General features: G+C 43.1%; 1 protein-coding gene across 1 annotated transcript in view; it reads right to left on the bottom strand.

Annotated features, from left to right (window-relative positions):
* LOC139747140 (uncharacterized) overlaps positions 1-12,962 on the bottom strand; it is a 353,413-nt gene that overhangs the window by 43,012 nt on the left and 297,439 nt on the right. The window lies entirely within an intron of this gene.

The raw sequence follows: 12,962 nt of genomic DNA, 5'->3' as shown, positions 1-12,962 counted from the left end.
CCCCATTCCCGCCCTCTTTAGTCACCTTCTACAACACGCAGGGAATATGTGGGAAGTATTCATTCTCCTCTATCCCCAGGGATATATATATATATATATATATATATATATATATATATATATATATATATATATATATATATATATATCATATTATATTATTATCCCTGGGGATAGGGGAGAAAGAATACTTCCCACGTATTCCCTGCGTGTCGTAAAAGGCGACTAAAAGGGGAGGCAGCGGGGGGCTGGAAATCCTCGTTTTTTTTTTTTTTTTTTTTTTTTTTAATTTTCCAAAAGAAGGAACAGAGAAGGGGACCAGGTGAGGATTTCCCTCAGAGGCCCAGTCCTCTGTTCTTAATGCTACCTTGCTAATGCGGGAAATGGCGAATAGTCTGAAAGAAAAGAATTATATTATTATTTTATTTTGCTTTGTCGCTGTCTCCCACGTTTGCGAGGTAGCGCAAGGAAACAGACGAAGGAAATGGCCCAACCCACCCCCATACACATGTATATACATACACGTCTACACACACAAATATACATACCTATACATCTCAATGTACACATATATATACACACACAGACACATACCTATATACCCATGCACACAATTCACACTGTCTGCCTTTATTCATTCCCATCGCCACCTCGCTACACATGGAATACCATCCCCCTCCCCCCGCATGTGCACGAGGTAGCACTAGGAAAAGACAGCAAAGGCCCCATTCGTTCACACTCAGTCTCTAGCTGTCATGTATAATGCACCGAAACCACAGCTCCGTTTCCACATCCAGCCTCACGGAACTTTCCATGGTTTACCCCAGATACTTCACGTACCCTGATTCAATCCACTGACAACATATCGACCCCAGTATACCACATCGTTCCAATTCACTACATTCCTTGCATGCCTTTCACCCTCATGCATGTTCAGGCCCCGATCACTCAAAATCTTTTTCACTCCATCTTTCCACCTCCAATTTGGTCTCCCACTTCTCCTCGTTCCTTCCACCTCTGACATATATACCCTCTTGGTCAATTGCTCCTCACTCATTATCTCCATATGACCAAACCATTTCAGAACATCCTCTTCTGCTCTCTCAACCACTCTTTTTATTACCACACATCTCTCCTACCCTTTCATTACTTACTCGATCAAACCACCTCACACCACATATTGTCCTCAAACACCTCATTTCCAGCACATACACCCTCCTCCAAACAACTCTATTTATAGCCCAAGCCTTGCAACCATATATCACTGGTGGAACCAATATTCCTTCAACATACCCATTTTAGCTTTCCAAGACAACGTTCTTGACTTTCACACATTCTTCATCGCTAACAGAACTTTCATCCCCTCCCCCATCCTATGATTCACTTCCGCTTCCATGGTTCCAACCGCTACCAAATCCACTCCCAGATATCTAAAACACTTCACTTCCTCCAGTATTTCTCCATTCAAACTTACCTCCCAATTGACTTGTCCCTCAACCCTACTGTACCTAATAACCTTGCTCTTATTCACATTTACTCTCAGCTTTCTTCTTTCTTACACTTTACCAAACTCAGTCACCAGCTTCTGCAGTTTCTCACATGATTCAGCCACTAGCACTGTATCATCAGCAAACAACAACTGACTCACTTCCCAAGCCCTCTCATCCAAAACAGACTGCATACTTGCCCCTCTTTCCAAAACTCTTGCATTCACCTCCCTAACAACCCCATCCATAAACAAATTAAACAACCATGGAGACATCATGCACCACTGCTGCAAACCTACATTCACTGAGAACCAATCGTTTTCCTCTCTTCCTACACGTACACTTGCCTTACATATTCGATAAAAAATTTTCACTGCTTCTAACAACTTGCCTCCCACACCATATATTTCTAATACCTTCCACAGAACATCTCTATCAACTCTTATCATATGCTTTCTCCAGATCCATAAATGCTACATACAAATCCATTTGCTTTTCTAAGTATTTCTCACATACATTCTTCAAAGCAAACACCTGATCAATACATCCTCTACCACTTCTAAAACCACACTGCTCTTCCCCAATCTGATGCTCTGTACATACCTTCACCCTCTCAATCAATACCCTTCCATATAATTTACCAGGAATACTCAACAATCTTATACCTCTGTAATATGAGCACTCATTCTTATCCCCTTAGCCTTTGTACAATGGCACTATGCAAGCATTCCGCCAATCCTCAGGCACCTCACCATGAATCATACATACATTAAATAACCTTACCAACCAGTCAATAATACAGTCACCCCCTTTTTTAATATATATATATATATATATATATATATATATTTTTTTTTTTTTTTTTTTTTTTTTTATACTTTGTCGCTGTCTCCCGCGTTTGCGAGGTAGCGCGAGGAAACAGACGAAAGAAATGGCCCAACCCCCATACACACGTACATACACACGTCCACACACGCAAATATACATACCTACACAGCTTTCCATGGTTTACCCCAGACGCTTCACATGCCTTGATTCAATCCACTGACAGCACGTCAACCCCTGTATACCACATCGCTCCAATTCACTCTATTCCTTGCCCTCCTTTCACCCTCCTGCATGTTCAGGCCCCGATCACACAAAATCTTTTTCACTCCATCTTCCACCTCCAATTTGGTCTCCCTCTTCTCCTCGTTCCCTCCACCTCCGACACATATATCCTCTTGGTCAATCTTTCCTCACTCATTCTCTCCATGTGTCCAAACCATTTCAAAACACCCTCTTCTGCTCTCTCAACCACGCTCTTTTTATTTCCACACATCTCTCTTACCCTTACGTTACTTACTCGATCAAACCACCTCACACCACACATTGTCCTCAAACATCTCATTTCCAGCACATCCATCCTCCTGCGCACAACTCTATCTATAAAAAAAAAAAAATATATATATATATATATATATATATATATATATATATATATATATATATATATATGGATATATATATATATATATATATATATATATATATATATATATATATATATATATTTTTTTTTTTTATACTTTGTCGCTGTTTCCCGCGTTTGCGAGGTAGCGTAAGGAAACAGACGAAAGAAATGGCCCAACCCCCCCCCATACACATGTATATACATACGTCCACACACGCAAATATACATACCTACACAGCTTTCCATGGTTTACCCCAGACGCTTCACATGCCTTGATTCAATCCACTGACAGCACGTCAACCCCGGTATACCACATCGCTCCAATTCACTCTATTCCTTGCCCTCCTTTCACCCTCCTGCATGTTCAGGCCCCGATCACACAAAATCTTTTTCACTCCATCTTTCCACCTCCAATTTGGTCTCCCTCTTCTCCTCGTTCCCTCCACCTCCGACACATATATCCTCTTGGTCAATCTTTCCTCACTCATTCTCTCCATGTGCCCAAACCACTTCAAAACACCCTCTTCTGCTCTCTCAACCACGCTCTTTTTATTTCCACACATCTCTCTTACCCTTACGTTACTCACTCGATCAAACCACCTCACACCACACATTGTCCTCAAACATCTCATTTCCAGCACATCCATCCTCCTGCGCACAACTCTATCCATAGCCCACGCCTTGCAACCATACAACATTGTTGGAACCACTATTCCTTCAAACATACCCATTTTTGCTTTCCAAGATAATGTTCTCGACTTCCACACATTCTTCAAGGCCCCCAGAATTTTCGCCCCCTCCCCCACCCTATGATCCACTTCCGCTTCCATGGTTCCATCTGCTGCCAGATCCACTCCCAGATATCTAAAACACTTCACTTCCTCCAGTTTTTCTCCATTCAAACTCACCTCCCAATTGACTTGACCCTCAACCCTACTGTACCTAATAACCTTGCTCTTATTCACATTTACTCTTAACTTTCTTCTTCCACACACTTTACCAAACTCAGTCACCAGCTTCTGCAGTTTCTCACATGAATCAGCCACCAGCACTGTATCATCAGCGAATAACTGACTCACTTCCCAAGCTCTCTCATCCCCAACAGACTTCATACTTGCCCCTCTTTCCAAAACTCTTGCATTTACCTCCCTAACAACCCCATCCATAAACAAATTAAACAACCATGGAGACATCACACACCCCTGCCGCAAACCTACATTCACTGAGAACCAATCACTTTCCTCTCTTCCTACACGTACACATGCCTTACATCCTCGATAAAAACTTTTCACTGCTTCTAACAACTTGCCTCCCACACCATATATTCTTAATACCTTCCACAGAGCATCTCTATCAACTCTATCATATGCCTTCTCCAGATCCATAAATGCTACATACAAATCCATTTGCTTTTCTAAGTATTTCTCACATACATTCTTCAAAGCAAACACCTGATCCACACATCCTCTACCACTTCTGAAACCACACTGCTCTTCCCCAATCTGATGCTCTGTACATGCCTTCACCCTCTCAATCAATACCCTCCCATATAATTTACCAAGAATACTCAACAAACTTATACCTCTGTAATTTGAGCACTCACTCTTATCCCCTTTGCCTTTGTACAATGTCACTATGCACGCATTCCGCCAATCCTCAGGCACCTCACCATGAGTCATACATACATTAAATAACCTTACCAACCAGTCAACAATACAGTCACCCCCTTTTTTAATAAATTCCACTGCAATACCATCCAAACCTGCTGCCTTGCCGGCTTTCATCTTCCACAAAGCTTTCACTACCTCTTCTCTGTTTACCAAATCATTTTCCCTAACCCTCTCACTTTGCACACCACCTCGACCAAAACACCCTATATCTGCCACTCTATCATCAAACACATTCAACAAACCTTCAAAATACTCACTCCATCTCCTTCTCACATCACCACTACTTGTTATGACCTCCCCATTTGCGCCCTTCACTGAAGTTCCCATTTGCTCCCTTGTCTTACGCACTTTATTTACCTCCTTCCAGAACATCTTTTTATTCTCCCTAAAATTTAATGATACTCTCTCACCCCAACTCTCATTTGCCCTTTTTTTCACCTCTTGCACCTTTCTCTTGACCTCCTGTCTCTTTCTTTTATACATCTCCCACTCAATTGCATTTTTTCCCTGCAAAAATCGTCCAAATGCCTCTCTCTTCTCTTTCACTAATACTCTTACTTCTTCATCCCACCACTCACTACCCTTTCTAATCAACCCACCTCCCACTCTTCTCATGCCACAAGCATCTTTTGCGCAATCCATCACTGATTCCCTAAATACATCCCATTCCTCCCCCACTCCCCTTACTTCCATTGTTCTCACCTTTTCCCATTCTGTACTCAGTCTCTCCTGGTACTTCCTCACACAGGTCTCCTTCCCAAGCTCACTTACTCTCACCACCCTCTTCACCCCAACATTCACTCTTCTTTTCTGAAAACCCATACAAATCTTCACCTTAGCCTCCACAAGATAATGATCAGACATCCCTCCAGTTGCACCTCTCAGCACATTAACATCCAAAAGTCTCTCTTTTGCACGCCTGTCAATTAACACGTAATCCAATAACGCTCTCTGGCCATCTCTCCTACTTACATAAGTATACTTATGTATATCTCGCTTTTTAAACCAGGTATTCCCAATCATCAGTCCTTTTTCAGTACATAAATCTACAAGCTCTTCACCATTTCCATTTACAACACTGAACACCCCATGTATACCAATTATTCCCTCAACTGCCACATTACTCACCTTTGCATTCAAATCACCCATCACTATATCCCGGTCTCGTGCATCAAAACCACTAATACACTCATTCAGCTGCTCCCAAAACACTTGCCTCTCATGATCTTTCTTCTCATGCCCAGGTGCATATGCACCAATAATCACCCACCTCTCTCCATCAAATATATAAATATATATATATATATATATATATATATATATATATATATATATATATATATATATATATATATCGAGGATGTAAGGCATGTGTACGTGTAGGAAGAGAGGAAAGTGATTGGTTCTCAGTGAATGTAGGTTTGCGGCAGGGGTGTGTGATGTCTCCATGGTTGTTTAATTTGTTTATGGATGGGGTTGTTAGGGAGGTAAATGCAAGAGTCTTGGAAAGAGGGGCAAGTATGAAGTCTGTTGGGGATGAGAGAGCTTGGGAAGTGAGTCAGTTGTTGTTCGCTGATGATACAGCGCTGGTGGCGGATTCATGTGAGAAACTGCAGAAGCTGGTGACAGAGTTTGGTAAGGTGTGTGGAAGAAGAAAGTTGAGAGTAAATGTGAATAAGAGCAAGGTTATTAGGTACAGTAGGGTTGAGGGTCAAGTCAATTGGGAGGTGAGTTTGAATGGTGAAAAACTGGAGGAAGTGAAGTGTTTTAGATATCTGGGAGTGGATCTGTCAGCGGATGGAACCATGGAAGCGGAAGTGGATCATAGGGTGGGGGAGGGGGCGAAAATTTTGGGAGCCTTGAAAAATGTGTGGAAGTCGAGAACATTATCCCGGAAAGCAAAAATGGGTATGTTTGAAGGAATAGTGGTTCCAACAATGTTGTATGGTTGCGAGGCGTGGGCTATGGATAGAGTTGTGCGCAGGAGGATGGATGTGCTGGAAATGAGATGTTTGAGGACAATGTGTGGTGTGAGGTGGTTTGATCGAGTAAGTAACGTAAGGGTAAGAGAGATGTGTGGAAATAAAAAGAGCGTGGTTGAGAGAGCAGAAGAGGGTGTTTTGAAATGGTTTGGGCACATGGAGAGAATGAGTGAGGAAAGATTGACCAAGAGGATATATGTGTCGGAGGTGGAGGGAACGAGGAGAAGAGGGAGACCAAATTGGAGGTGGAAAGATGGAGTGAAAAGGATTTTGTGTGATCGGGGCCTGAACATGCAGGAGGGTGAAAGGAGGGCAAGGAATAGAGTAAATTGGAGCGATGTGGTATACAGGGGTTGACGTGCTGTCAGTGGATTGAATCAAGGCATGTGAAGCGTCCGGGGTAAACCATGTAAAGCTGTGTAGGTATGTATATTTCCGTGTGTGGACGTGTGTATGTACATGTGTATGGGGGGGTTGGGCCATTTCTTTCGTCTGTTTCCTTGCGCTACCTCGCAAACGCGGGAGACAGCGACAAAGTCTAAAAAAAAAAAAAAAAAAAAAAAAAAAAAAATATATATATATATATATATATATATATATTTTTTTGCTTTCTCGCTGTCTCCCGCGTTTGCGAGGTAGCGCAAGGAAACAGACGAAAGAAATGGCCCAACCCACCCCCATACACATGTATATACATACACGTCCACACACACAAATATACATACCTACACAGCTTTCCATGGTTTACCCCAGACGCTTCACATGCCCTGATTCAATCCACTGACAGCACGTCAACCCCGGTATACCACATTGATCCAATTCACTCTATTCCTTGCCCTCCTTTCACCCTCCTGCATGTTCAGGCCCCGATCACACAAAATCTTTTTCACTCCATCTTTCCACCTCCAATTTGGTCTCCCACTTCTCCTTGTTCCCTCCACCTCCGACACATATATCATCTTGGCCAATCTTTCCTCACTCATTCTCTCCATGTGCCCAAACCATTTCAAAACACCCTCTTCTGCTCTCTCAACCACGCTCTTTTTATTTCCACACATCTCTCTTACCCTTACGTTACTTACTCGATCAAACCACCTCACACCACACATTGTCCTCAAACATCTCGTTTCCAGCACATCTACCCTCCTGCGCACAACTCTATCCATAGCCCACGCCTCGCAACCATACAAAATTGTTGGAACCACTATTCCTTCAAACATACCCATTTTTGCTTTTCGAGATAATGTTCTCGACTTCCACACATTCTTCAAGGCCCCCAGAATTTTCGCCCCCTCCCCCACCCTATGATCCACTTCCGCTTCCATGGTTCCATCCGCTGCCAGATCCACTCCCTGATATCTAAAACACTTTACTTCCTCCAGTTTTTCTCCATTCAAACTTACCTCCCAATTGACTTGACCCTCAACCCTACTGTACCTAATAACTTTGCTCTTATTCACATTTACTGTTAACTTTCTTCATTCACACACTTTACCAAACTCAGTCACCAGCTTCTGCAGTTTCTCACATGAATCAGCACGTTTGGATGGTATTGCAGTGGAATTTATTAAAAAAAGGGGGTGACTGTATTGGTGACTGGTTGATAAGGTTATTTAATGTATGTATGACTCATGGTGAGGTGCCTGAGGATTGGCGGAATGCATGCATAGTGCCATTGTACAAAGGTAAAGGGGATAAGAGTGAGTGCTCAAATTACAGAGGTATAAGTTTGTTGAGTATTCCTGGTAAATTATATGGGAGGGTATTGATTGAGAGGGTGAAGGCATGTACAGAGCATCAGAGTGGGGAAGAGCAGTGTGGTTTCAGAAGTGGTAGAGGATGTGTGGATCAGGTGTTTGCTTTGAAGAATGTATGTGAGAAATACTTAGAAAAGCAAATGGATTTGTATGTAGCATTTATGGATCTGGAGAAGGCATATGATAGAGTTGATAGAGATGCTCTGTGGAAGGTATTAAGAATATATGGTGTGGGAGGCACGTTGTTAGAAGCAGTGAAAAGTTTTTATCGAGGATGTAAGGCATGTGTACGTGTAGGAAGAGAGGAAAGTGATTGGTTCTCAGTGAATGTGGGTTTGCGGCAGGGGTGTGTGATGTCTCCATGGTTGTTTAATTTGTTTATGGATGGGGTTGTTAGGGAGGTGAATGCAAGAGTTTTGGAAAGAGGGGCAAGTATGAAGTCTGTTGGGGATGAGAGAGCTTGGGAAGTGAGTCAGTTGTTGTTCGCTGATGATACAGCGCTGGTGGCTGATTCATGTGAGAAACTGCAGAAGCTGGTGACTGATTTTGGTAAAGTGTGTGGAAGAAGAAAGTTAAGAGTAAATGTGAATAAGAGCAAGGTTATTAGGTACAGTAGGGTTGAGGGTCAAGTCAATTGGGAGGTGAGTTTGAATGGAGAAAAACTGGAGGAAGTGAAGTGTTTTAGATATCTGGGAGTGGATCTGGCAGCGGATGGAACCATGGACGCGGAAGTGGATCATAGGGTGGGGGAGGGGGCGAAAATTCTGGGAGCCTTGAAGAATGTGTGGAGTCGAGAACATTATCTCGGAAAGCAAAAATGGGTATGTTTGAAGGAATAGTGGTTCCAACAATGTTGTATGGTTGCGAGGCGTGGGCTATGGATAGAGTTGTGCGCAGGAGGATGGATGTGCTGGAAATGAGATGTTTGAGGACAATGTGTGGTGTGAGGTGGTTTGATCGAGTAAGTAACGTAAGGGTAAGAGAGATGTGTGGAAATAAAAAGAGCGTGGTTGAGAGAGCAGAAGAGGGTGTTTTGAAATGGTTTGGGCACATGGAGAGAATGAGTGAGGAAAGATTGACCAAGAGGATATATGTGTCGGAGGTGGAGGGAACGAGGAGAAGTGGGAGACCAAATTGGAGGTGGAAAGAAGGAGTGAAAAAGATTTTTTGTGATCGGGGCCTGAACATGCAGGAGGGTGAAAGGAGGGCAAGGAACAGAGTGAATTGGATCGATGCAGTATACAGGGGTTGACGTGCTGTCAGTGGATTGAATCAAGGCATGTGAAGCGTCTGGGGTAAACCATGGAAAGCTGTGTAGGTATGTATATTTGCGTGTGTGGACATATGTATATACATGTGTATGGGGGTGGGTTGGGCCATTTCTTTCGTCTGTTTCCTTGCGCTACCTCGCAAACGCGGGAGACAGCGACAAAGCAAAAAAAAAAAATCCTCCCCTCCTTGTATTAACTTTCTAAAATGGGAAACAGAAGAAGGAGTCACGCGGGGAGTGCTCATCCTCCTCGAAGGCTCAGAGTGGGGTGCCTAAATGTGTGTGGATGTAACCAAGATGTGAAAAAAGGAGAGATAGGTAGTATGTTTGAGGAAAGGAACCTGGATGTTTTGGCTCTGAGTGAAACGAAGCTCAAGGGTAAAGGGGAAGAGTGGTTTGGGAATGTCTGGGGAGTAAAGTCAGGGGTTAGTGAGAGGACAAGAGCAAGGGAAGGGGTAGCAATACTCCTGAAACAGGAGTTGTGGGAGTATGTGATAGAATGTAAGAAAGTAAATTCTCGATTAATATGGGTAAAACTGAAAGTTGATGGAGAGAGGTGGGTGATTATTGGTGCATATGCACCCGGGCATGAGAAGAAAGATCATGAGAGGCAAGTGTTTTGGGAGCAGCTGAATGAGTGTGTTAGTGGTTTTGATGCACGAGACCGGGTTATAGTGATGGGTGATTTGAATGCAAAGGTGAGTAATGTGGCAGTTGAGGGAATAATTGGTATACATGGGGTGTTCAGTGTTGTAAATGGAAATGGTGAAGAGCTTGTAGATTTATGTGCTGAAAAAGGACTGATGATTGGAAATACCTGGTTTAAAAAGCGAGATATATATAAGTATACTTATGTAAGTAGGAGAGATGGCCAGAGAGCGTTATTGGATTACGTGTTAATTGACAGGCGTGCGAAAGAGAGACTTTTGGATGTTAATGTGCTGAGAGGTGCAACTGGAGGGATGTCTGATCATTATCTTGTGGAGGCTAAGGTGAAGATTTGTATGGGTTTTCAGAAAAGAAGAGTGAATGTTGGGGTGAAGAGGGTGGTGAGAGTAAGTGAGCTTGGGAAGGAGACCTGTGTGAGGAAGTACCAGGAGAGACTGAGTACAGAATGGAAAAAGGTGAGAACAATGGAAGTAAGGGGAGTGGGGGAGGAATGGGATGTATTTAGGGAATCAGTGATGGATTGCACAAAAGATGCTTGTGGCATGAGAAGAGTGGGAGGTGGGTTGATTAGAAAGGGTAGTGAGTGGTGGGATGAAGAAGTAAGAGTATTAGTGAAAGAAAAGAGAGAGGCATTTGGACGATTTTTGCAGGGAAAAAATGCAATTGAGTGGGAGATGTATAAAAGAAAGAGACAGGAGGTCAAGAGAAAGGTGCAAGAGGTGAAAAAAAGGGCAAATGAGAGTTGGGGTGAGAGAGTATCATTAAATTTTAGGGAGAATAAAAAGATGTTCTGGAAGGAGGTAAATAAAGTGCGTAAGACAAGGGAGCAAATGGGAACTTCAGTGAAGGGCGCAAATGGGGAGGTCATAACAAGTAGTGGTGATGTGAGAAGGAGATGGAGTGAGTATTTTGAAGGTTTGTTGAATGTGTTTGATGATAGAGTGGCAGATATAGGGTGTTTGGTCGAGGTGGTGTGCAAAGTGAGAGGGTTAGGGAAAATGATTTGGTAAACAGAGAAGAGGTAGTGAAAGCTTTGCGGAAGATGAAAGCCGGCAAGGCAGCAGGTTTGGATGGTATTGCAGTGGAATTTATTAAAAAAGGGGGTGACTGTATTGTTGACTGGTTGGTAAGGTTATTTAATGTATGTATGACTCATGGTGAGGTGCCTGAGGATTGGCGGAATGCATGCATAGTGCCATTGTACAAAGGCAAAGGGGATAAGAATGAGTGCTCAAATTACAGAGGTATAAGTTTGTTGAGTATTCCTGGTAAATTATATGGGAGGGTATTGATTGAGAGGGTGAAGGCATGTACAGAGCATTAGATTGGGGAAGAGCAGTGTGGTTTCAGAAGTGGTAGAGGATGTGTGGATCAGGTGTTTGCTTTGAAGAATGTATGTGAGAAATACTTAGAAAAGCAAATGGATTTGTATGTAGCATTTATGGATCTGGAGAAGGCATATGATAGAGTTGATAGAGATGCTCTGTGGAAGGTATTAATAATATATGGTGTGGGAGGAAAGTTGTTAGAAGCAGTGAAAAGTTTTTATCGAGGATGTAAGGCATGTGTACGTGTAGGAAGACAGGAAAGTGATTGGTTCTCAGTGAATGTAGGTCTGCGGCAAGGGTGTGTGATGTCTCCATGGTTGTTTAATTTGTTTATGGATGGGGTTGTTAGGGAGGTAAATGCAAGAGTTTTGGAAAGAGGGGCAAGTATGAAGTCTGTTGGGGATGAGAGAGCTTGGGAAGTGAGTCAGTTGTTGTTCGCTGATGATACAGCGCTGGTGGCTGATTCATGTGAGAAACTGCAGAAGCTGGTGACTGAGTTTGGAAAAGTGTGTGGAAGAAGAAAGTTAAGAGTAAATGTGAATAAGAGCAAGGTTATTAGGTACAGTAGGGTTGAGGGTCAAGTCAATTGGGAGGTGAGTTTGAATGGAGAAAAACTGGAGGAAGTGAAGTGTTTTAGATATCTGGGAGTGGATCTGGCAGCGGATGGAACCATGGAAGCGGAAGTGGATCATAGGGTGGGGGAGGGGACGAAAATCCTGGGGGCCTTGAAGAATGTGTGGAAGTCGAGAACATTATCTCGGAAAGCAAAAATGGGTATGTTTGAAGGAATAGTGGTTCCAACAATGTTGTATGGTTGCGAGGCGTGGGCTATGGATAGAGATGTGCGCAGGAGGATGGATGTGCTGGAAATGAGATGTTTGAGGACAATGTGTGGTGTGAGGTGGTTTGATCGAGTAAGTAACGTAAGGGTAAGAGAGATGTGTGGAAATAAAAAGAGCGTGGTTGAGAGAGCAGAAGAGGGTGTTTTGAAATGGTTTGGGCACATGGAGATAATGAGTGAGGAAAGATTGACCAAGAGGATATATGTGTCGGAGGGAACGAGGAGAATTGGGAGACCAAATTGGAAGTGGAAAGATGGAGTGAAAAAGATTTTGTGTGATCGGGGCCTGAACATGCAGGAGGGTGAAAGGAGGGCAAGGAATAGAGTGAATTGGATCGATGTGGTATACCGGGGTTGACGTGCTGTCAGTGGATTGAATCAGGGCATGTGAAGCGTCTGGGGTAAACCATGGAAAGCTGTGTAGGTATGTATATTTGCGCGTGTGGACGTATGTATATACATGTGTATGGGGGTGGGTTGGGCCATTTCTTTCGTCTGTTTCCTT

The sequence above is a fragment of the Panulirus ornatus genome, chromosome 67 (assembly GCF_036320965.1).
Source record: "Panulirus ornatus isolate Po-2019 chromosome 67, ASM3632096v1, whole genome shotgun sequence".
NCBI lineage: Eukaryota > Metazoa > Arthropoda > Malacostraca > Decapoda > Palinuridae > Panulirus > Panulirus ornatus.
The sequence above is the reverse complement of the archived record's forward strand: the minus strand, read 5'-3'. Positions and strand labels throughout refer to the sequence as shown.